We start from the raw sequence: 25,831 nt of genomic DNA on the forward strand, positions 1-25,831 counted from the left end.
GGAAGAAAGGGGGCGACACCCAGGGAGACAACCAGTTTAGGGGCTGGTCTGTGACCCACGAAGGGGAGGCAGTCAGATCTTCTCTCTCCTTCTGAAAAATCACACGAGGATGGACCAGCTTGAGTCGGAAGCTGTGGATGTTTGTAGTAAGGACTGAGAGGGACGAGCGAGGCTTTCTGGGAACGAGAATAGTGTCAGACAGCTGCTGCCTCCCCCTCTCTTTGAGAGACAACATCTCTTATCTCGTCTCTGTCTCTCCAATCTGGCGTAGAACCTATGTCTGTGCTTCTCACTGTTTTCAAGGTAAGGAGGGAAACAGGGACACAGGGGCTTGGTGCACAGCCAGCTGCTTTGCCCAGGATCACACAGGGACTGTGCTAAGCAGGGTGGGGGCTGCCAGTGTGGGCAGGAGCGTGAACCATTACAGATGTGAGAAGGTCTGTAAGAGGTGGGCAGGGCAGAAGGAGTCTTCGGAGGATGGCAGTTTGAGTTGGTACCACCTCCATCTCCTTGGGGTGAAGACTCCTCTGCTCCTGCTAATTGACCTGAGAAGGAAGTAGGGCACAGTGAGGGGGAGTCAGTTGAGTAGAGCCCGGGCCTCTGGGACCCCAGGCTCAGGCATGTGGGGAGGGTAGGCCCCCGGCTGGTGGAAGAGAGTGGGAAGTGAGGATGGGGCAGAGAGAAGGGAGAGGCTCTACAGGGGCAGCTGGATAGGAGTTCCTTGGGTGCTGAGGCTCCCAGTAAAATCATACTTGATCATACTTGGGTATAAGTAAGTTGTCTCGTTCCAGGCCCAGGGATGCTGGCCACTGTGAGAGGGACAGCTCACCTGGGGTTTCTCTCCCCTTCTTTTACAACCTGCTTCCTCTGGATGGCTCTTAATTTTGTCTTAACCCCAAGTTCATCTTTCCAGAGCTAGTGGTTGCCATGAACCCACTGGCTTTGAATGAAAGTGCCTTGGACCACTGGCCCAGCAACCGTTTCCATCTTGGTTCCTGTTCCTGAGAGAGAGCCTGTGACTGGTGCTGCTTGGGCAGCTGTGCATCCCTAGACTAGCGAGAAGTGGGCAGAGGGATGGGTCACCTTGCACAGCTGTGGCTGCAGGGATGGCACAGGAGACAGGGGTCCCAGGGGATCTGTTACACTCAGATCTTGTCTGATGGTTGAGATCTGCCGTTGGGCTGAACTCATCACTCAAGCATGGCTTTTAGTTGGCTCATTTATAAAACGAGGCCAAGAAGGAAGCAACCAAAACCAGCCATTCTCAGGCCAAAGGACACCTGTCAAAGGAGAATCAGTGTATCTGTCAGAAACATCACCCCTTCAGCACATCGTCCCCCTTGTCTCCTGCTCAGGCTGCTGCTTTGGGCAGTTGCTGGATGGGGGCCTATGATTTAAGTCCATCCCTCCCTCCCTTCCTTCTTTCCTTAATTCATTAATTCATTTTTGTAACCTGGGGGGTGGCATGAGGGCCAATCTCTGTGTAGAGGGAGGAGAGGTGCAAACACAAGTTTGATTTTCTGTTGTCAGCTTTTTCTGTGACCATTGACTATGGGAAAACTGCAAAAAGGGAAATGAGAAGTAGTGTCTGTCTTCTCCTTGCAAGTTCAGAACCATTTACAGAAGCGGCGCTCTCAGGACTGTGTGGGTGGGTGTGAAGAACTGTGGCTGGTCCGTTCCTTCTCTCTGTCTCTTCTGATCTCTGTGTCTCAGTCTATATTTTGATCTCTTCCATGCATGAACACACGTACACACACACACACCCACAGATACACACGCTCCTCTCTCTGCCCAGGAGGTTTAAGGCGTGACTTGAGGTAAACCCCCGGTGACTTAAATGAAAATTTGGAGCTTCAGGCACTGCTGGCATCTTCTGGGGGGCCCGCTACCCAGACTTGGATGGTGACTGGCTATGGCAGGCTCCCATTTGGTGAGCATCACGGAGAAGTGGATAAAGGCATCAGGGGGTGAATGTGACCACAGTGATTAAATCAACACCCAACCATTAACACCGTGGTTCAAGCCCTGGCTCCGCGGCATCCCTGCTGAGTTACTTTGGATGAGTTCTCAGCCTCTCTGTGCTTCTCCACCTGTAAAATGGGGCTGAGATCAAAACCTCCTTCTTATATCCTTGTGAGGGTTAAAGAAGAAAATGCTTGAAGATCACTAAGCACACAGCATCCCAGGTGCTCCATAAACATGAGCTGTCACCGGCGTGAAACAGTGGAAAGGAACAGAGCGACTGGGTGTGGGTCTCGCGGGACCACCTGTATCCTCAGGCTAGGATGGAGTGTCCACACTCAGAAAAATCTAGACCAGCACTGCCTAACAGAGATGTCATGAGAGCCATGTATGCAATTTAAATGTTTCTAGTAGCCACATTAAAAGGTAAAAAGAAACAGATGAAATTAATTGTAACAATATATTTTATTTTAAATATTCATAATATATTTATATATTTAAATATACTAATGTGCTTTATTTTATGTATTATTAAATATTATCATTCTAACATGTAATTGATATAAAAATATTAATGAGATATTAATATTAATAGGATATTTTACATTTCTTTTTTTTTCTCGTTGGTGTCTCAAAATCCAGTGTGTAATTTGTACTTCCAGCACATTTCAGTTCAGAATAACCCTATGTGGCTAGTGGCTGCTGTATGGGGCAGCTTGGCTCTAGACCCCCTCCAGGAGAGGGGGGACAGAGGGGGCGGGGCAAGTGCCTCGGTGGCTCAGTGTGGTGAGGGACTCAGGTATCATGCTAAACTGGGTTACTCCAAATCAGAATTTTGTTCCTCAACCTGGCCCCCCAACCTATTTTTGTCTCTGTTTTTGACAGGACTACACATCTGAAAATTCAGCCCTCCTCTCCAGTGCCAAGAACAGTCCACAAGACTCAGTAAGTAGAAGCACTTTGCTGAACAGATTAGAGTTTGAAACTGCTTTTGCATCCTTTTTCGCCTCCTTGGTCGCCGTCATCAATCACCGGGAGTGGTTTTTACCTGAAACTGATCTTGCTGGAGAAGTAACTGGGTTTGAGGGAATAAAGGTTCCCAGGCACTCGCAGAATTTCTATTAGGAAACACCTGGGGCCAGAGTCTCAGCTGCGGTACATGATGTGAAAGATGAGGACCTCCCTCTGAGGAGGGCCAGGTCCACTGGGGAGCATCTAGAGGAGCAGCGACTGGGGGAGGGGCCACAGGCTAATCTCTTTACTTCTTGATGTGAGGATGGACCCCACGGTGCTGGGAAAGTAGGAAGGAAGCTTAACGTCATTTGCTTGTCCCCACGGTAAAGATAGGGATGCTAACTGAGTGCTTTGGGGCCCCACATGGTGGCGGTGGACTTGGGTCTTCAGGGCGTGTGACTGTGGATGGTGCCAGATGTGGATCCTGTGCACCCCCCAGCTGACATCCAGGTGTACAGCGGCAGAGATGCTCCCTGCACTTACTGTCCCCAAATCACTCCTGCCCAGCCTCTCCAGGATGTTTAACTGTGTGGTGCATTCCCCAAGTGCGGTCTGCTTGTGTACTGGTGGGGACCCTGTGATGATTTCAAGGGTCACACGGACTTTTGTTGTTGTTGTTTTGTATTGATCATTATTATTTGGTTTTATGACGATCTTCTCTTTATAGCAAGTGATACTGGCTTTCTATTTATGGTAGTGATCTGAAATATCTTTTGAAAATATTTAAGTGAGAAAAAGGTGAGTTGACTTAAAGAAAAAAAATAGTACAGGAAATAAGAGTATGGAAGGAATAACAGTGCAGATTATGGCAAGACATTGTGGTAGTGATAAGTGAATGGCTGAGAATAGATTCTTTTATCAGAGATGTTTGCATGGCTCTGGGCAGTGTCCATGTGTGTGCTCTGATTTGGAATGCTTCCCTCTTATGCCCCAATCATGCTGATACTTTGTACAAAGCTGGACTCTCCAAGGTCCCACCTTTTGGCCTTTGTCTATTCCCCCTAAAAGACTTTTGAGGTTGGATTTTTTTATAATAAACCTCATTGCTGGATCACCTGAAAGAAGAATTTATCTGAGATGCTGAGAGGAAGAGGAAGAGGAGGAAAGATGATAAGAAATGACAACCACACAACTGACTTTCTTGTCCCACGTTGCAGTTGACCAGTCATTTCTTCTTTGTTCTCGCTAAGTCCGCTCACCAACCCCGTAAGGTAAGTGCTGTCTCTGTCTTCATTGTACAGATGAGGAAACCAAAACTCAAGTGCAGTAAATGTACCCCAGAGCACAGAGCCTGGATCCACCCTCTGACCCACTCCATCACTGGGGCACAGTCTTCTGGCTTCACCCCAAGTTTGTGAAATTGTCTCCCCATCTTGTGGATGCGAAGATGGTTAATGGAGCAGGAAAGTGTGTTAGTTACCTCTTGCCACATAAAAAAATAACCCAGGGCCTCAGTCCAGGTACAAGGACAAACATTTATGATCTCACAGTACCTGTGGGTCAGGAATCTGGCTTTGATGGGTGGTTCTGGCTCATGGTTTCTCATGAGCTGGGGCTGCCATCATCTGAAGGCCTGACTGAGGCTAGAGGATCCACTTCCAAGATGGCTTAGATCATAACTGTCAGCTGGCCTCAGTTCCCCCGTGTGGACGTCTCCATAACGCTGCTTGGGTGTCCTTATCACATGGCTGGTGGATTCCCCCAGGGTGAGAAATCTGAGAGAGAGCAAGGCAGAAGCCACGATGCCTTTTGTGACCTGGCCTTGGGAGTCACATGCTGTCACCTCTGATGTATTACTGGGGGCCACTTTGGAGGTTGGCTACCACACTTTTCATAATCTTAAAATAACCACGTCTTATGGTTGCACATAGGATTCTTGTAACCTCACACCAAGTCTATGAAAAGAAAACATAAAGATCCTAAACACATTTAGCAGATGGGAAAATGAAGCCTGAAGCAGGAAAGTGACTCACCAAAGAGTCTTGCAGTTGGGGGTGCAGTGCAGAAGCTTTTAAGGAGAAAGTAGTTGGAAAAGAGTGGAGAAAACTCTCCACCTCCTATGCTCACTGTTCACAGTAAGACCAGTGGTGGCTGAGATCTCCATTTTCCATGAGCTTAGAAGACCACCCCCTGGATTTTCTGCTTTCTTGGGTTGGGTTAGGGATTCCCCAACCACCAACCTCACCTCATGAAGTCTGACGGGTTCTTTTTACTGGAAGCAAAGATACTATCCTGCTTGATTCCCCCTGGAGGCTGCAGACTTTTAGAGGTTTCCTGAGATTCAAGCTGTGAACATCAGAAGACCCTAACCCTCCCGTCCTTCCCCAATTTGACCTTCACAGTACCCTGGTCTGGGTCCTTCTGGCTGGAATCCACAGGTCAGCCTCCCAACCCAACATGTCATAGGTAGCAGCAGTCATTTGTGTGACCTCCATTGGTGGCAGCATATGGTGAACCAACCATTCTGGGTGGCAGTTTATCTCACATGTCTCAATGTGCAAAATGTGTTCACTCTTTGATCCAAGTAATCACCTTTCTAGGAATTTACACCTTGGGGATGATTATACGAGTGTGAGAAGCTGTGTTTGTGTATTTGTTGAGGGATGATTGTATTAGCAAAAATAATAATAAAAAGATATACCTTCAATATCCACCAATAAGGAATTATTTAAGTAAATTATGTGCATCCATAAAGTCTAATTCTAAGCTGCTGCTAGGATTTCATGGTGAGGATTTATATTTATTGACTTGGAAAGATGCTCATGACATATTGTGGAGTGAGAAATACAGCATATATCATATGATTCCAATTATGTGCAATCATATTCATATATTAATTTTCTCTGAAAAGCAGAGAGAGATGTCAGAAAGGCAGATGGGAAATTCAACTAAATGGTGGTTTTTGCACTTTTTTGGACTCTTCAGATTTTATTTCTTTTTTTTTTTTACATTAAGTGATTGTTTTCCTTGATAGTAGAAATAATAATAATAATATTGATAATGACTATTTTTGAAGTTAAGCAGTGAGTTCTGGGCTGTTAAGGGAGATTTCCAGGACAGCTGATGGATGGCATTTTAGTAAAGTTTCATTCTCAGTTGTCATAGAAATGCTGCATTCCCCTTGGAGGGGTGAAAATGAGGTTTACCAGACTGAACCAAGGCCCAAAGACAGACTTTTTTGTCCTTGGCTGCCCCAGGAGGCAGGATGCCTCCGGCCCTGGCACCTTTCCACTCACTGCCCTGTGGTGCTAGCCAGCTCTGCAATTGCTGACCCCAGCTTTCCACTTTAGTGCTGTCTTCCAGAAAGGGCCTTTCCTGGACACATTAGATGCCACTCACTTGCACCCAGAATAAGGAAATAATAATGATCGCTAGCATTATTAGGCACCTAGGAGGTACCTGGCATTGTGCTCGGTATTTCAAATGTATTATCTCATCTATCCCTGGAGCAGCCCAGTGAGGGAGGAACTATCCCTAACCCCATTTCACAGGTGAGGAAACTGAGGCTCAGCAGAGAGTGACTTACTGAGTCTTACAGCTAATGGGTATTGGATCTGGAATTTGAACCTAGATTGGGCTGTTTCCTGACTGAGCATAAGGCCACCTGGTTCTGTTTGGTGGTTCAGGGAGCATTTCTGGGAACATCTTAGATGTGGGGTTGAGTCCAGAGTCAGCAAGTAAGGCAAAAATCACACCTGGTCAAAGTTACCTGCTAAAGATCCCATAGGAGGATGTCAGGCTGAGACCAGCCTTTCTGCCCCTCCACACATCTGAGACAGCCATGCTTTCCTCGAACAGTAGAACAGACCGGAGTCTTTGCTTAGGCACTAGGTGAAGTGCCTGTGTTGAGGTCATCACACTGGATGCCTGGCATATGCCTGTCTTTAAACATTGGGGTCACTGCAGTCAAACGGTCATGTGGTGAGAGTCGCTTAGGAAATGAGACAGATCCACACTCAATTTGGGGGTTCGCTCTGGAGTGAATGCCTCCTAAAGCAGATGGAGGTGACACTGCTGAGCACAAATAACATTCTGCTCGCATTTCTCTCTCTTTCTCGATTATCCTGGAGACATAATGCTGTTAAGTAGCAGAATCCAAATTTCTACTTTGTTTTGCCTCATTCCAGAGCCATCTTTCATAACTCCTATACATTTCTGTAACAGATATATACTGTATTCACTTTCTTTTGTTACATAAAAAATCACCAGAAACTTAACAGCTTAAAACATCTGTTTATTATCTCACAGTTAACATGTGTCCAAGGCCCAGGCCTGGCGTGGCTGGGTCCTCTGCTTAGGGTCTCATGAGGCTGCAATCAAGGTGTCAGCCACGGCTGGGGTCTCACTGTTGTTGGGAGAATTCTGTCCCTTGTGGATGGAGGGCGGTGGACCTCTGCTCCTAGAGGCAGCCCTCAGTTCCCCGCCACCTGGCCCTCTCATGGGCAGCTCCCTGCTCATGGCAAGTGGAAGAGTCTCTGTAGGGCACACTAGCAAATCGGAGCCTTAGGTCTATACATCCTAACGGAATCATGCGAGTGGTATCCCATCACCTTTGCTGTTGATTAGAAGCAAGTCACAGGTCCTGCCCACACTCTAGTGGAGGGGATTATAAGTGGTGTGAACAGGGGGCAACCCTGGGGTCTGACCACCACTGATTCTGTGCTATGAGAGTCCTAAGATGAGCCTAAAGTTCTCCTTGTCTTGGGGTGCAGGGTCTTTCCGTCCAGTATCCTCCCTTCCTCCCCCAGGAGAGGGCTCACAGTCCCCCATGAGTGCTGGACCCTCCAGTCATCCTGACCTCTGCCATCTAGCCATCTGGGTGTCTTAACTTCCTCCCCATGTTAATTATGTGGGAGGCTCCCTGCTGCAGCCTCAGCAGCAAATGAATATTTAATGGAATGCTGCCACCTTTTGGAATTCAGCAAAAGTGATCTGTGTTGTTTAGAGGGATGGATGTGAAGCTCTGGGAAGAAAACGTGATCCCATTCCCTTTTACACCCATACCCGCTTGCCCAGCCTTTATTCTGCTGGGAGTTGACCGAGGTTTGACGCCAGATTCTAGAAGAAAGAAAGAAAAGGAGCCAGTTTCTTCGTGAGGCAGGTTAGTTGGTCATTTCTTCTCTGGTTCATAGTTACTGTTAGTGCTAACAGGCCTGTGCCCTGTTTTACATTCCAAGAGGCAGCAGGACATACAAGAAAGAGCTTTGGTGCTGGATTTCATCCCCGGTTCTGCGACCAGCTCATCTGTAAAGTGTGGGTCCACCAGGCTCTTTCAGCTCTCCACCCCCTGATCCCCCGTTGTGGTGCCTGTGCCCAGGTATGGGAGACAGGTAACACCCCATTTATAGATGCCAGTCAATGGGCGTGGAGCTAAGGCCACTCCTGTCCTCAGCAGAAAGGAGTGGCACCTTCGATTATAATGACTGGTAATTAGGGGGGAGTGGCAGCACAGGCGCCATGCCAATGCCAGGTGGCTCCTGGAGACTCACAGCAGCCGACTCGGAGCTGCCTGGCTGTCTGCCTCCCCTGTTGGTTCTCTTCCTGTACATTCAAAGGCATTGCCACCCTCCTGTCCCCTGGCATCCTTGGCATTTCCCTCTCTTACTCCCCATCTGAAGTCAGCAAAGCTTATCCATTCTCCCCTCAGTACATCCCTACTGGGCCCACTGCTCTGGTCCATGCCTTCCTTACATTGCGTCTGGATTTTATAACCAGCTCTAACCAGTCCTCCACTTCCAGCTCTTCCCTCTCCAACTGGTCAGCCTCACTTGTTTGACCAGGATTCTCTCCTTTTCATCATGTTTCAGTAGCTCCATGGGATGTGTGAATACAATACAAACTCCTCCGATTCCAAGTTGGGCTTGGGCCCCATCCTGCCACTCCTCCAGCCTGGGTCTTCCCGTCTCCATGCGCTATCTTCCCTGACTGTGGACCCTGGCTCAGTTTATCCCCTCTGCTCGAGGTCACCCCCACCGCCAAATCTAACTGTCCGGATTCCTCACCGTCCATCAAGATCCATCAGAAAAACCTTGCCCCCAAATTCTTCCTAAGTCTCTCTGGCTGCACTGAGTTTCTCCATCCACTAGATGCCCTCCGCCCTCCACTCCCCCTTCCTTCCTCACCTGCTCTCTTGCTTACCTCCCCTTCTCATCATCTATCCCTTCCTCCACTCCCCTCCCCTTAAACAAACTCTGTTGCAGTCGGTGCTAAGAGTCCGAAGGTACAAAGATGAAAGAGACCCAGACCCTGCCTTCCAAGGGCTTGCAGTCTATGAGGGAAGGCAACAATGAATACAAAGAAACCCATAATGGAGGCACGATCTGATTGCTCCTCAGTGGAGGCAGAATACAAAATTCGGTAGTGGCACAAATAGGCAGTCAGAGAAGGCTTCCCGGCAGAGGTGACACAGAGGGGCAGCGTGGGCATGGGCTTCAGTCTGGCTTAGGTTCTAGAGGAGGGGCTGTTGGAGATGAACAGGAGGGGCGAGCACACCCCCATGCTCCACGGTGGGCAAGGAGTTGGGTTTTTGATGTGGTTGTTGTGGGGTCCCTGGAGAGTTTTAAGCTCATGATTGTCTTGATCCGATTTGCATCTTAGAAAGAGCTCCCTGGGACCTGGCTTGGGAGCCGCGGACCTGGAGGAAGCCTTGGTCCTCCTCAGGCATTCTTCCCTCCTGCACCCCACCAGAGCTGGCCTCCGGGGCAGAGGTGTCACCGGCTTGACACCCAGGCTTCCAGGCACGCTCTGCTTCTCATAGCTAATATGCCTTTCCATAGCGTCTGCTCGGCAGCACACCAAGTGTGAGGACGAGATAACAGCATTAAGAGCGGAAGGACAAAGCTGATGCTCGGGGCAGTGAGACATGGAGGCTTAAATTCTTTCCCTTCAGAATGTCGCACATGATTTTGGCCACGTGGTTCTGATGAAAGCAAGCCAGGCTTGCCAGGATGAAATGCCAAGTGGTGCTCACGACCTCGGGCACAGCGAGTGCAGAGGTCTGCTGCTCTGATGAGCAGCCATGCCATTTCTCTCCACTGCTTGCTGCCAGATAAAAGGGGGAAATCTCTTTGGCGATGTTCCCAAATCCCTGAGGATGGCTGTGTCCCCTGGAGACACAGGGATCCTGATAGGTTTCCAGTGCGAGCGTCGCACTTCTGGTTGGGAACGAGCTTTCTCCCCACCTCCTGAGGGAGTGGGCGCTCAATAAATGCTTGCTGCTGAAATGAATGAGTGAGTGGCAGAATCAGTTTTACTGATTCGGGGCACCCCCAAAGGCTCCCATGTGCCTCGTCCAAGTCAGGACTACCTCTCACCAGCTATCCTCCTGATTTTTATCACCAAAGGTTGATTTTGCTCATTTGTGAACTTCATATAAATGGACCCCTGCAGTATATATGCATATACCTTCTTTCCTTCAACATCATCGCTGGGAGATTCAGTGACGTTATTGCGTGTATCAGTAGTTGTTCTCTGTAAAATTGTTGAGTAGTACTTCATCATTTGCTTATACCGTAATTATTTCATTCACTCTCCCACTGATGAGCAGTTGTTCTCGGTCTGGGGCTCTGCACACTCGTGTACCTGCTGTTTGATGGACATATACACCCATTTCTCTTGGGAATCCACCACAGGGTATATTTGGTCGCAGAACAGATACATGTTTAGTTTTAGTGGATACTACCCCAAACTTTTCCAAAGCAGTTCTACAAATGACCATTCCCACTGTCAATGAATATGAATCCACTTGCCTGCTAAGCCCTTTGAAAGAGTATGTTGTGATTCGTCATAATGCTCCAGAGTGGCAGATGTGGTCATTATCCCCCTCGATTCACAGAGGGACACACTGAGTCTCTGCTGACTTGGTGAAGGCCATTCAGGGAGTCAGTGATGGTGGGGGGCTTAAAGCAAGGACTCTGCTTCCAGAACAGCAGGAGCTCTTAAACCAGCATCGTGTACTATGGATTCTGGGCAACTGTGCTCTGCCATGGAGATGCTGGGGTCCAGGAATGGCTGCGAGACAGAGGGCAGGATGGCGGAATGGTTACGTGCACAGACTCGGGAGCCAGGCTGCAGGCACTGACTTCTAGCTCTGCCACTAACTCCAGATGTAAGACTGGGCAAGCGGCTGGACCTCTCTGCACCACACTCCATGTCTGGAGTTGATAAATCAGGTTGTTGTGAGGATTAAGTGAGTTAATATAGGTAAAGCCTTAGGGGTGGGCACCAGGGAAGGGTTAACTCATATTATTATTATTGTTGCTGTTATTTTCAGCTCTGCCCACTTTATAGCTACTTTTTATTTATTTATTTATTTTATTTTTGGCTGTGTTGGGTCTTCGGTTCGTGCGAGGGCTTTCTCTAGTTGCGGCAAGTGGGGGCCACTCTTCATCGCGGTGCGGGGACCGCTCTTCATCGCGGTGCGCGGGCCTTTCACTATCGCGGCCCCTCCCGTTGCGGGGCACAGGCTCCAGACGCGCAGGCTCAGTAGTTGTGGCTCACGGGCCCAGCCGCTCCGTGGCATGTGGGATCTTCCCAGACCAGGGCTCGAACCGGTGTCCCCTGCATTAGCAGGCAGACTCTCAACCACTGCGCCACCAGGGAAGCCCCTGCCCACTTTAATTGCTGGACTTAGCTTTTGGGGAAGAGGGCTGCAATCTCAGCCAGCTCTAATAGTTGTCAGGCAGGCTGCATAATTCTCACCCCCTTCCCCTACCCTCTGAAGGTAGCTGGCCTTCCGGATGAAATCTGGAATCTAATTTTGAGCCCTGATCATTGGTGTCACGAAGCCTGCTGGGGTGCAGTCCGGCTGGTCACTTCTGAAATGAGTCTCTCCTCTTTAGTGCCCCTGATAAGAAATGCAGTCTGTTTGCTCAAGGTTTTCCCCTTTATAGAAATGGTCAGATTCCTTTCTTTCCACCATCTCCATCCAGCAAATCCATGCCAAATATTGATGTTTGGTAACTACAAATATCACACATAGCTTTTAATCAAGAGAGACAGAGGGAAGATAAGGGAAGTAAATATGTCTCTGTAAGGTAGTTCAACATTCTCAGTAATGATTTTGCTAAGAAATAAAATGACTGGAGGGAGGGGAGAGGCTCTGTGATGTGCATTGTGAAATGGGCTGGACCACCTGGAACAGGCTGGACCATGTCTGGACCCTTGCTCCCAGCCCGAGGCTTGAATTTAAGTTAGATGGTTCATTACCCGAATCGGTAGATACGATCTCATTTACAGAAGGGAGAGCTGTATTTTAAAATGTGCATTTCCAATATGCCACCAGTCTCTCCCATTCCCAGCAAAACACATCGAGCCAACTTCTGTCCTCCGTTGTCGCTTGTCTGAGATGGGAGTGGAATGTGAATGTCGGGTGCCCCACTCTGGAGAGAAGTCAGCCTGCTGGAGGCTGAGGGGAGGTCAGCCTCCAGGCTTTTGCCCACCAAGGTTATACTTCCTTCATGTGGGGACAAAGGGCAGTACCCTTCTGGAAGGTTGGCAGGTGTCACACATCAGGAGATGTTTGGCCAAGGTTGACCCAGGGCTACCCCAGGCCAGTGGGTGACCAAACCAGGTGAGACCCCATGACTTGGAACCAAACCCTGGTCCACAAGGTGGGCCCCAGTAGCTCACTGCAACCCAGCATCATCCCAGTGCCTGCATGTTGGAGGAGCCTAGCACATTCTGAGTGAGTGAATGAGTGGATGAATTAATGAATGAATAAATGAATGAATTGGTGCGCTTGCCTCCACACCGGCATTACTGCTCTTGCCTTCTTTGGCTCCTACTTTGGCTTTTCTCACCCTTCAGTAGCCTTTGCTTTGGATTTTGATGTCTTCAGCTTCTTTTAGCTGATAAAAACGACAAATCTCAGAAACCACTGTCAACAAAAACCAGTGATCCATCCATCCACCCATTCATCCATCCATTCATCCACCCAGTTTTGGGCACCACCATGTGTCAGGCCCTGTGTAGCTGCTCAGGCTGTAGTCATCAGCCAAGACATGCCAAGGCCTGCCCTCCTGAAGCATACAGTCTAGTTGGAGAGACAGAGTAAGCAGATAAACAGTAAAGGATGTCTACAGATGGAGGATGTTGCCCTGGGAGGGCCTGTTACAATGAAACCCGGCCCAGACGGTGGGCATATCTGGGGTCCCCCCAGGAGGGAGCTCATGAGCAGAACTCTGAAGGAGGAGAACAGGATCAGGACAAAGGCAGGGAGTAGAACCTTTCAGACAGAGGGCAGTATGTGCAAAGGCCCTGTGGCCAGAGGGGCGTGGTTATTTCCAGGAACTGTCAGAGGTCTGCCAGGGTGGCTGTTTCCCAGATGAGGCCAAAGGGATGGACAGGACAGGGGTCAGCCCACACAGGGCTCCCCAGCCATGGGAAGACACTGGTCTTTATCCCAAAGCAATGGAAAACCTTGAAAGGTTTTGTGGGAGGTGATCCAATATGCATTTTGTGATGATCCCTCTGGCTCCTTTGACGGGCCTCACTTGGAGTAGGGGGCAGAATTGCAGAGGCTACAGAAGGAAAAACAGCTGTTGGCATGGCAGTGGTCATCTCCTCAGGCTCCAGGAGGACGTCTACCTGCCATCCAGGTGGACTTGCTTCAAAAGTCGTGACACATATGCCCGCACTACACTTGCAATCGCACAGTTGAAGATGGATTCCCCAACATAACCTTCTGGATTTTTGGCAGAGGGGGAGTAGGTAGATATTTCTGTACTTGGGCTGCAGCATTACCCCCACCCCACCCCATGCATACAGGATCTTCTGCTTGCTTTTATGCTTTTATGTCTGCCCAGCTGCTGATGGAGCCTGGTGACAGCCCAGAATAGGACTCCCAGAAGCTGAGGTTAAGTTGTCTAAAAATAGGAGGCAGGGGGAGAATGAGGGAGGCATGTCCCAATCAGGAATTTTCATTCCTAGATGTCTGTGAGCTGATAGTGACCCCAGAATATCAGGTCCAGCTCATGGGACTGGTTCAGACTATCATTTTGCGGAAGGAAACCTTCCAGTGCTGGGGCCAGGCTGGGGTCGTGTTAGTGGGGCCGGGGTCCATCACTGAGTGGAGGGGTTGTAAGAGTACTTGATACGCACGTGCTTCTATGCCTTATCCTTATTTTATTACTCAAATCAAAGAGGGTGGCATTTTTTTTTCCCGGCTGTCATCTGATGGGTGGATTCACTGGTGGGCCTCAGAAGTCCCTCTCTCTGATCTTTCTCATCTCCCATTCTCCTCATCTGGGGTCCCCTTGGACTTTTTATCTTGCCGCCACCCTCTAGGGTCCCAGTCACCCTTCAGTTTTCCCCTCGTGGGGATGTGGGAGGGAGTGTCATATCCCTTGGGGGCCCTGAGAAGAAAGTCCAGCCTTTTCCTTGCTAAGACTGGCCACCTCTCTTGGAACACTCTTGTGTATTCTCACACTCCCCAGGTGTCTTTTCTATCTTATCAAACACCCCTCTTGGTTGGAAAGTGGGGTCGGGTGGGGGACCCTGTTCTGTTACACACAGCCTGGGACTTGCATTTTTCTTTCAACAACTGGGACTGCAGACATTTTTAAACTAGAAGGAAAAAGCCATTTTGGGCACAGATTAGAAACAAACTCCATCACCCTCCAGGTCCCCCGGGGACTGTTGAGGAGGGCTCCAGACAGATGGGGGTATTGTCAACGCAACTTTCATCTTTCTGGTTTTCCTCCCTGAGTCCACGGGGATTTCATAAACATTATGTTGCTCAATTTCAGTTCAGTGGCACGGAGTCATTCCAATGTGTTCTAATTACTCAGACATAAATGATTTCTGGTGCACTTTAAATGATTTTGGATGCACTTTTGTCTCTCAGGCTGCTGATTTATACCTCCCTGGGACTTTGATGTTGTGCTTCATTGATTTCTTTTAAGGCTCTTCAGAGGTATATTGATTATAGATGGAGCATTTCCCTGTTCATTTGCTCTGTAATTCTGAAACACTCTCATTTTCCAGTCGTCAACACTCCACCCTTACCCCCTGCACTTATGCTATACCAACAGCAAGAGGACACATTTATTGAGTGCTTACTGAATGCAGATCCGGGTACTAGAGGCTATGGGTGAGTGGAAATACACAAATTACATTAAACACACATTCCTTCCAAGGCATCCTTATCATTTAGACAAAGGGAGAACACACACACGGACTCATGGGACATGACAGGGAGGCCATGGGAGTTTGGTCCACAAGCTGCAAAGGATGCTTGGCAGAGAAGAGGAATGAGAGATGGGTGGGGCCAGATCTCTGTAGTGATGGTCTGTTGGCGTGGTGCTTTAACAAGGCAGCTGGGTGTGGTCCTGAGGATATGGTAGGGGTCCCAGCTCATTCCCATGCTCATGGTCTTGAGCTTACCACTCGATGTTCTTGAGTCTTAGTTTTTTCATCTGTAAAATGGAACGCATCCGTCTTGTCAGTTAGCCACTGTGGGTTGAGCACTTAGTATGTGCCGGGCAGGGGCAGAACCATGTTTTGTGGGACCTGAAGCTTAATTTTGGGGGGCCCTTTAAGAAAAAGAACCCCTAGTTATGAATGTCTGACTGTGTTTCTGCCCTGTGGTGGAGCCCACTAGGGTTACCACCAGGGTCTTCAATGCTTTTTAATCCCTGGACTTGTTTTCCACCCAAATTATTTGTTGCATGGATGTCCGGTGTGTAAAACAAATAATAGCGGATCTTCTGCGTTTGGGAGCCCTTCCTTTCCTCGAGACTGGGCTCTGAGGTGCCTCCAGGAAATGTGTTCTGTGACTGCTCTGGGGGTGGAGTCAGGATCAGGACTCAGCCCTCCTCCCCCCTCCCCACTCAGGATGTTTCTTGGGGAGCATCTCTAAGGCAAGCCCCGTCTTGAGAGGGACAACATGGACCCACTTAATGGACAGAAGAGGAGACGATCTGGCCACCACAGGCTGCTCTGCCATCCCCCGGGGCTGCCTGCAGGCGTCCATCAGTGGCCAGACCCTCCCCTTTCCTGAGGTGCCAGCCTCAGGATCCCACAGCTGAGACCTGCAGAAGGGAAGATGCTGAGCACCTGCCACCTAGTGACCGTTTGCCAGAGCTGCCACTCCCAGCACCACCTGGGAGGAATCTTCTCTCTGGGCAAGAATGAGGTGGCGGAGGCTGGTCAGCAAGGTTCCCAGGCTGCCCTTTGAGAGGGCATGGCTCAGATTAGCATCTTGCTGCTGCCTTAGAGCAGGAGTGACTCATGTCAGATTGCCCCGATTCTCCCATGGAGCCTCTGCCACTGTGCACATGGGCTCCCAGTAGTGACACCTCCCTGCCTCTTCTCCCCTCCATCATCACTGCCCTCCCTGTCCTCGCTCTCTTCTCCTGCCCTCCCTTCCTCCCTTCCTCCCTTCCTCCCTTCCTCCCTCCCACCCCTTCCTCCCCTCCTCCCCTCTCCTCTTCCTTTCCAGTCTCCTCCTTCCCCTCCGCCTCCCTCACTCCTTATCCTCTCCCCCGTCCTGCCCTCTTGCTCCCAATCCTTCCCATCCTCTGCCTCCTTCCTTCCCTCCCATCTCCTTCCTCCTTCTTCCCGTGGCTCAGCCAGCCTTCCTTTAACTAAATAGATATTTTTGGTGGTTCTGTTATTTGGTCTAGGTGGAACGCGGGTCAGTTGTTGAGTTAGAGGCTAAGCCACGAGCCCTAGCTGTGGATGCTGAGGGGTTAAGATTTCCCTCGTTCATTCATTCATTCGTGCAGGTGTGCATGCATGCACTCACTCATTCACCGAAGCATGCACAGATTCAATAAATACATTTTTGAGGCTAACTGTATGTCAAGTATCATGCTGGGCACAGACCCCATTTCTGGCTTTGACCCTGGACGTACAGCACAAGGTTTTTCCTCTGTCTTCTCTGCCTGGAAAGCTCCTACTCACCTTCAAGTTCGGGTACAGACTAGGCTGTGAGAACTCACTCCTCCCACCCATTAGCCCTGGGGTTTTTTGAAGAGTTTACTGCTTCTGTCTTCTCCAAACCCAGTCAGTCCAGGGTTGCCTAGCAGTCAAAGCCATCCTTACACTGAGTCACCTCACCACCAACCCCCCACCCAAAGCTGGTTTTTGTCTGCCTGGCACTCTGCGCTCTCCAACGGTTACTCTTGTTTCTCTCCCTAAGGGCACTCTGTACACAATAGCACCCCTAGAAATCCAGAAATTGGAGCACCAACAACGTGGGAAGGGCAGATGAAAAGTTTTCTGCATCCTTGGGTTTTACCAATCCCATTCGAATAGAGTTCTGTTTATTCCTAGGGATTTCATGAAAAGGAGTGCTTTCTGAGGACTGACTCCTGGATGTCTTGTGTTCTATTTTGGTTTTGCTCTCTTGCTCTGTTTTCCCAAGTTAATGGTAGGAACAGGTAAAGTAGGCTTGCAGTTACGTTTGTCATTACAGAGTGCAGGTCAGGTAGCCAATTATAAGATGAGAAGGAAGGACGGTGAGAGCGTCTACACTTGGCAGCATCTCCCAGCGTTCTCTGTGGAAGACACCACTCTCATCTGAGGATAATGTCCAAATACCGGTGTCTAAGCTCTGGTACAGTAGGTGCTCAATAAATGATTGGCAATTTGAAAAATCAGGGTATAACTTACAGATCATAAAGTACATATCTTAAGTGGCAGCTCCATGAATTTTCACATGTGTGTACCCCTGGGATACCACCATCCAGTTCAAGATCTAAAACATTTTCATGCTTGGAAGGTTCCCTGGTGTCCCTCGAAGTCAGAACCACCCCACCCAGAGCCTCCACTACTGGCTCACTCCCTCTTTAGATCAATTTTGTCTGCTTTTGAACTTCACATAAATGGAATCCTGACTTCTTTCCCTCTACAGTATCTGGGAGCGTTGTCCATGTAGCAGATGGTTGATGAATCTGAACTTGCTTGTTGAATTTATTGTCCGTGCTTTGGACTTCTCATCCTGGGTTGAGTGGAAGCCATCTCAGGAGGGTGAGTCAGGTTAGTTTCAGCTCAAGTTTGCTCCTCCTTATCTTTAACAAGGACTTTACTGAGCCCGGCACCAGCGAGTGTTGGATCTGTCACCCAGCCTCCCATTGCTGCTGGGTGGGATCATGGGATCCTAAGAACCCGGTGTGGGCAGGGGACGTTGGGTCACTGATGAGCTCTAATTCCTCCCAGATACTCACTCCCTGTGGTTTCAGGGAGTCTGGGCTCTTTAGGTGTCCTGGACTGGACACGACGCCTCATGTATCTATCGTTGCTGTAGCTCATGCCCGATTTGCGGCAGTGCAGGAGCATCGGGAGGACGTTGACTGGTTTACAAGCCACCCCGAGGGGTCACCTGTGAGGCCATAGCTCTGAGGCTGTGTTTATTCTTGGAAAATAGCATAGGCCCCATTCTCTCCCCACTGAGAAGTCTGTAGGATGCCCAGTGACAGGCCTTCCAGGCTCCCGCTGGACACCAGGGTGGACAGCCAGCCTGGGACGGATGGCCTGAGTCCCTGGACAGGAAGTGCCGTGGAGGGACATGTTCACCATGCGATTAACGGGCTCTGGAGGGGGGCTTGGGGAACTGGGGCTTGGACTAGATTGCTTTGCGAGGTAAGCTCTTGAGGTCATGACCTCGTCTCTCGCCCCAACCTCGAGACTTCACTCACAATCCAGGTTGTTAACACGGAGAGATCTTATCCTGTTAGCCTTTCGCTCAAGAGAAATTGGATTGAAAATCTTGCCAGACTGCCTCTGGACAGAGCTTTTCCATCAGCTGTGAATGACCCTCTGGCATGGAGAGTTGTTTTCCTTTATACACCATTAGCAGGTGACAGAGGGGAGGGTGTCCCTCTGTCCTGCTGCTGTCAGAAACTCTTGGAGACAAGTTCCTGCAGGGAGCTGCTGCATGACCCATGGCAAGATGTGGGAAAATCACCTCCCCTCTCTGTGCTGGAATCACCCCGCTACATGTGTTCATCCCTCAACAGTCTCAAATGAAGACAGTCACACCTGGGTAGGTCACCTGGGGACATGGGAGTCAAACCCTTCTCCAGGTGCCCCAGGTGCCTCCCAGGGGCCTTAGGGAGGGGCACATCTGCTCTGCTACACCCATTACTTTTACTGTGCCCATCCTGCTTTGTATTAAATCTCTGTGTGGTATGGTAGATTCCTGGGCCACATTAAAAAATCCTTAAAGTTCCCCAGGATATGAACTCATGATGCCCCCTGTGTTGGTGCCCCCCGTCTCCTTGGCTTGGTATACTCTCCTGGTCCAGGAAAAAGTAGCAGTGGCTCAAGCTGGAAAATGATCCTCCAGCTCTGCCTCTCTGGATATCCAAGACTTGGAAAAATCCAGTCAGATTTTATCCAGCCAGGTGGCCTGACAATGGCTTGGGTTGGCTGCCATGCTTCCAGAATCCTGCAGAGCAGCTGCATTTTCTGAGCAGTTACTGTAGCTCAGGCGCTGGGCTGGGCGCTTTGTGCTCATTTTTGTGCGATGCTCACATTATCCTTGCATTATCAACATTTTGTGGATGAGGAAACTGAGCCCCAGAGGGATCTGACACACCCCGTCTGAACTCAGGTCTGTCTGATTTCTAAACATGTTCCCTTACCTACTTCACTGCATTGCCTCTCTGCAGGGTGGCAACAGCTAACATCTACTGAGGCTTTTTCTTCCAAGTGCTATATTAGCTTGCTCAGGTTGCCATAATGAAGTTCCACAGACCGAGTGGCTTAAACAACAGAAATACATTTTCTTACAGTTCTGGAGGATTGCAGTCTGAGATGAAGATGTCGGCAGGGCTGCTTTCTTCCGAGGCCTCTCTCCTTAGTGTGCAGATGGCTGTCTTCTCCCTGTGTCTTCATAAGGTCGTCTCCCTGTGCGTGCCTGTGGCCTAATCTCCTCTTCTTTTTTTGTTTTGGCCGCGACCCGTGGCTTGTGGGATCTTAGTTCCCTGACCAGGGATCAAACCTGTGCCCCCTGCAATGGAAGCGTGGAGTCCTAACCCCTGGACCACCAGGGAAGTCCCAATCTCCTCTTCTTATAAGAACATCAATCGTGTTGGATTAGGGCCCACCCTAAAGACTCATTTTAACTTAATTACCTCTTTAAAGAGCCTACCTCCAAATAACAGTCACATTCCGAGGTACTGGAGGTTAGAATCACCTAAGCAGTTGCTTAAAATGCATCTTTCTAGGCCCTTCTACTGGTGATTATGGGATGGGCCCAGGAATTTATTGTCATTAATTCAGCAGATATATACTGCGCACTTACTATATGCCAGGAGCTATTCTAGGGGCCGGGTATACCCAGTGAACAAAACAGGCAAAGTCCCTGCTCGTACGGGCTTACACCCTAGTGAGAGAGCACTAAGAATCATCACACACACATACATCCCCGTGCAGGGTGAGTGGTGATAAGGTCCCTGAAGAAGGGAGACCAAGGCTGGGATACAGACAATGACAAGGGGCGGCAGAGAAGGCCCTGCTGCTGTGGCAGCATCTGAGTGGAGACCTGAGGGAGGCAAGGCAGAGAGACTGCATGGAAAGAAAGTCAGGGAATGGAACCTGCACACTGGAGCCTTACACACTCCCTGGACGATACCGTGCAGGTGGCCATATAGGACCACACTGTGACGGCCGCTTTCTTATGTTCTCTGAGAAGTTATTCTCAGGGGCTTCTTCCTGTGTCCCTCTCAGTAAGCTGGTAACTGCCCCTACCCCCCAGCTACTTTTAGTGTCTTTCTCTATCCCGCCACCTCTCCCTCTCCCCCAGCTCCCCACTGAATCCGGTTAAGAGCTGACTTGAAGTCCTAGGATGGCAATACTCCTTTACAGTTTATAAAGGCTTTTCTTTTATTTTTAAAAACAGCTTTATTGTGATATAATTCACATACTATACAATTCACCCATTTAGACTGTACAGTTCAGTGGTTTTTAGTATATTTACGGAGTTGTGTAACTATCACCACAACCAACTCTAGAATATTTTCATTACCCCAAGAAGAAATCCCATACAAAGTCTTTTGCAGACTATTTTATTTTATCCTTGCAGAACCCCATAAAAAGAGCAGGACAGTTTCCACCCCCATTTTACAGAAGGGCAAACAAAAGTCTTGGAGAGTTTAATGATTGGCAGAAGAAGCTTAGGGGAAAATTTTAGGTCCTTTTTAATACTAGAAGGTGTCAGGGAGTCCCTAAAAACAAGCATGTGGAATCTGAGTTCCCAGGATTTCTTAAGCTCAAGCTCCGGTCCCTCACCCCCCACCTGATAGGCACAAGGACAGTGGTGGTGACAGCCTGGGTAATGGATCCAGGCTGCCAGCCACTCTCTGAAGGGCTGGCTCTGCCCCGTCTTGCATATGCATCAGGCCGGCTGGCCTGAACACAGCCACCAATGAGGGGTGACAGGGCCCCGGGGCTCGCCTCAGGGACCCTTCAGGGACCTCATACGTTGAGTGCCGGGTGGCACCACAGAGCTCTTATTGTGGGACAGGGAGACCGAGGGAGTCGCTTGCTGAGTGGCTCTGGGAGAGGAGACAGACCTTTTGAGACCATCAGATAGGTTTATCTGGAGCCAAACGGCAAAATGGACAGACATCTGCAAGATCTCTGCCCTGATTTGGGGAACTGTGATTGAGGGTGACTGTGGTGCCAGAGAGCCTGGCAGGAGAGAATATTAATGTCACCCATCTTGGGCTATTCCAGATTATATTTAAAATGGGTTTCAGGATCACTACATATAGTGCACTGAAATGGACCAAGCATTAGAATTTTGCATTTAAGCTGTCCTTCCCTTTCTTACTAAAGGGCCCTTATTATAATTATTAGCTAACCTCCACCAGAAGATCGGCACCGTAACGTAGGATGTTTTGTCAGTATCCTCATATCTAGAGCAGTTCCTGGACACCGTGTGGGCTCAGGACATATTTGTGGAATGAATGAAGCAGTGAATTTGCCGAGTGGTCCCCCTGGGTCAGGTGTCACTCTACCTGGATCCTGACTGCAGTTCTCAGAGAGGTCAAAGAACTGGCCATGGGTCACAGAGCTCCTCAGTGGTCTGGTTGGGATTTGAACTTGGGCATTCCCTCCCAGGCTGGTATGCCTAACCACTGTGAGGTCCTTCCTAACCAGCCAAGTCATAAGGACTAGTTTGGGTTTACTTTGTAATTTCTCAAGTCTTCCAATTTATCCTCTGAGGGAAGAATGATTCAGTTAATAAATCTGCTTAATTCACCACTGGTACAGCGATGCTGAAATAAACACAGACTCTGCTCTCAGTGGAGTCGCAGTGTAACTGGAAGAAAAGAGACAGATTTTGTAGGCTAGCCAGGATATCCAAGACCCTGTATTAGTCAGCTAGGGCTGACATAGCAAAGAACCACAGACTGGGTGGGTTAAACAACAGAAATTTTGTTTCTCACAATTCTGGAGGCTGGAAGTCCGAGATCAAGGTGTCAGCAGGGTCAGTTTTTTCTGAGGCCTCTCTCCTTGGCTTGTAGATGGCCATCTTCTCTCTGTGTCTCCATTTGGTCTTCCCTCTGTTTGTGTCTGTGTCCTTGACTCTTCTTATAAGGACACCAGTCACACTGAGTGAGAGCCCGCCCTAATGACTTCATTTTACCTTAATCACCTCTTTAAAGACCTTATCTCCAAATACAGTTAACATGCTGAGGTAATGGAGGCTAGGACTTCAACATATGAATTTTAGGGGGTTACTGCTCAGCCCATAATAGACCCTAATCACAAAGGGTCAGGAATCCTACTTCTAAATTCCTGCAATAGCATTTCTGCCCTCAGCACCCCCTGCCTCTCCCATGGGAATCAGATGTCAAATGTTAACATGATGCCCATATTTGCCAATTCTAAACGGCTGGTTATACTCAAATGTTTAGGTGGAAATGAGTTCCCTTATTTTCTTGTGATGGATCTTACTTGTGAATTGAGTGGAGGTTTCAACCAGAGGTTAAAAAAACCCCTCAACTCTCCTACTTTCTTCAGCTCCCTTCTGAGCACATTTAAGCCATCATTTTATCTGTCATTTTTTTTCCATAAGAAAGAATTTTGCTTAATTGGGTCTCATTTCTGTTCTCCCCATAACAACCAAGTGTCTACATTTAGGATTGAAAGCCTCAATCAGTTCAGATAAATCAGCTTCCTTTTAAATTATGATCTTGGAGGAAATAATGATCTAACTTACTTTTTGTTAATTACTTTTAGGTGAATTAGACATCCCGACTTTGCAGTCCCTTATTTCCTCAGAAGTATTTAAGCCCTCAAATCTATTTAAACCTTTCTTTTACTCAACTTAAGATGCTGAAAAATTCCGCCATTAGAAATAATTTAGTTGTTTTTTTTTTTTTAAAGTTCAGCTTCATGGCTCTGTAGTTTTAAATAATTTGAGCTGAAAACTATTCTATTACATCCCATGTAGTGGCACCAAATTGCTATTTTTCCCTTCAAAATTGTCTCATGTTATTGATGTGTCAGACTCAGTAAACAAATATCAATAAATAGAACAGAGAGGTAATGAATAATACAATTCATCAGGTAGAATTGCAAAACATAAACCAAATTGTGTACCCCACAGATAGGAACTATGACTTTAACCATAGTAATCATGGGGTGTGTGTTTCTGTGTATTCCCAAGAAAATAATCAATTGTAAAGGACAGAAAATGCAATAGGTTTAAGCACAAAACAATAGATCTAGAAATGAATGATTCAGCTTTATTATACAAAAAATTCTAAACCTTTGGAAGTAAAGCAGTAAGCTCATTAATAACAAAGATATTAAGAAGGGAATTAATATTTCACAAGAGAAGAAGCACATAATTAAAACATAGTGAGAAGTGGCCAAAGAAGTACTTAGAGGCATTCTCATAGCCTTAGGTTTTACCATCTCTTCTGTCATCCGAGAGAGGAATTTCTTATATTTTGAGTACTAAGTTAATTAGTGTAAGCATGGTGGCCTTTCTGCCTCTGCCACCTCCTTCCCAATCAGTATGAACTTTGTACAGAGTTTCAGTCCTTGGAACAGTTTAGTGTTTGGCACTGGGTTGCTGCCTTCATATCAAATAGTTTATTGATAAATATAGTGCAGTCTAGTGTCTGAATTAAGGATTCGGGGATGAAGGAACCCAAGAATTGAAGTCTCCCTCTACCATGCAAAATGGTGGTCTTATCTGTGATGCTAATTTTCATAAACAACATTCTTCTTTCTCTCTTTTATTTCTGCTCTTTATTGACCTCTCTGGATCCTGGGAACATTCCCCATTGGGAACCAAATCAGAAGGAGCTCCTGAGTTCTGGGGACAAGGAGCCATTGATATAGTTTAGGTTCCCAGGATCTGGGCTGAAAAAGGAATGCTTTAAGCCAGTTTTCTAGTATTTAACTCTAGCAAAGATCCCAGATCCGAGGCCTGAAGTCTCCTGGTGTTACTGCTCTGTCTTTATCCCCAGTGAGAGGGGAGACACTCCAAGAACTTTCAACTGACTGGGATAAATGATGGAGGAAACCTTGCTATTATGGTCCTTGATAGCCAGCCAGGGCCTGCAGAGCTGTCTCCCGTTTCTCACCTGCCAAGTTCCGACTAGAGCATTCCACATCCCCAAGAAATGCCAAATCTGAGCAGTTTCATGGCTAAAGTGAGATTCCAGGGGGCCTGTGTTCATCCTTTGTCAGAATGCCTCTTCTCCATGTGCTGTAATGAGTCCTACGGCATCTGACCAGTTAGTCCTCACCTTCGTCAGATCAGGTACAAAGGAATCTTGTACCTTTGTGTGGCTACACGATGTGCTGATGCCAGATGTCATCAGAGTAAACTGTGAGTGTGATCAAATGCCTTCCCAATGATGCTGTCCAGGCCCTAAGCACCCATCATAGAGCAAGCAAATGCTGTGGAGCTGCAGTAAACACTAAAGAGAAAAGACAAGCTCATGCTCCAAAGGGAACAAGCTACTGTACTCTACATTCTCCGAGAGTGCAAGGCTAGAAGACTCCGTGGTGACAGGGGTGCCGCCAGGACCTGAATTCAATCCAAAATGATCCTGGAAGGCCTCCCTTCTAGCCCCACTCTTCAATATTTTAAGGAGGTACCAAGGTAATATTCAATGTTTAACAACCCATAGGGCTCAGATCCCAATCAATACAAATAGATGCAGCAACTAAACAGAGCAGATTCAGCTATAAAGCCTGTACAGCCGTGCCAGGTGAGCCAGCTGACTAACAGTGGTGTACCATGCCCTCTGTTGCATCTTTAGGACTTTGTCTACAAGTTCTCAGACAGTCCCCAGAGACTCAAAGCCACTACCCAAAGAGGAATGCATAGGCTGTATAAGCACTGGAAAACTCAGTAACAAGAGAAGAGAGTGGATAGTGTCTGAATAAAGACTAAGAAGCCAGTCCAGCTGAGGGCCGATGCCACAGCTGCCTCCTTTTTCACACAAACGATCTCAGCCTTGGCACCTGCTTGGGTCCTGGAATGACAGTGGTTCCCTGCGCCTTAGTTTTTCTGTCCTCACCTGCCTTCCTTCTGGCTTAAGGTTATATTTAGCCAGCTGTCCATTTCAACAGGAACACCTGGGCTCAGTGGTTAACGCTGTGCATTCGGTTGGAGGCAATAGAGCAGATAGGTTGAGAGGGCAGGTTTCGGAGTCCATTAGAACTAGGGTCAAATCCTGACTTCTTACAAACTTAGTTTCAAGTCTCATTTTCTAAATCTTAGTGATCATGAGAGTACCCATCTTATGGCATGGTATGATTCAGTGAGCAAATGCTTATGAAGCACTTAACTCTTAGCAGCACTCAGCGCCTGGTAACTCTTCTTATTTGGTTGGGGATAGGCTCTCTCTCTGTCCTGGGGCTGTTCCTTGCAAGA

The 25,831-nt window shown here is 48.3% G+C and overlaps 1 protein-coding gene across 1 annotated transcript in view; it reads left to right on the forward strand.

The window, feature by feature from the left end:
- Nucleotides 1-2,885: 2,885 nt before the first annotated feature.
- Nucleotides 2,886-25,831, forward strand: part of RBFOX1 (RNA binding fox-1 homolog 1) — a 1,862,366-nt gene continuing 1,839,420 nt past the window's right edge. The window contains exon 1 of the mRNA XM_068565272.1: nucleotides 2,886-2,907. The gene's annotated coding sequence lies outside the window, so the exon portion shown is untranslated. The remainder of the gene's footprint in view (nucleotides 2,908-25,831) is intronic.

The sequence above is a fragment of the Eschrichtius robustus genome, chromosome 16, assembly GCF_028021215.1.
Source record: "Eschrichtius robustus isolate mEscRob2 chromosome 16, mEscRob2.pri, whole genome shotgun sequence".
Classification (NCBI taxonomy): Eukaryota; Metazoa; Chordata; class Mammalia; order Artiodactyla; family Eschrichtiidae; genus Eschrichtius; species Eschrichtius robustus.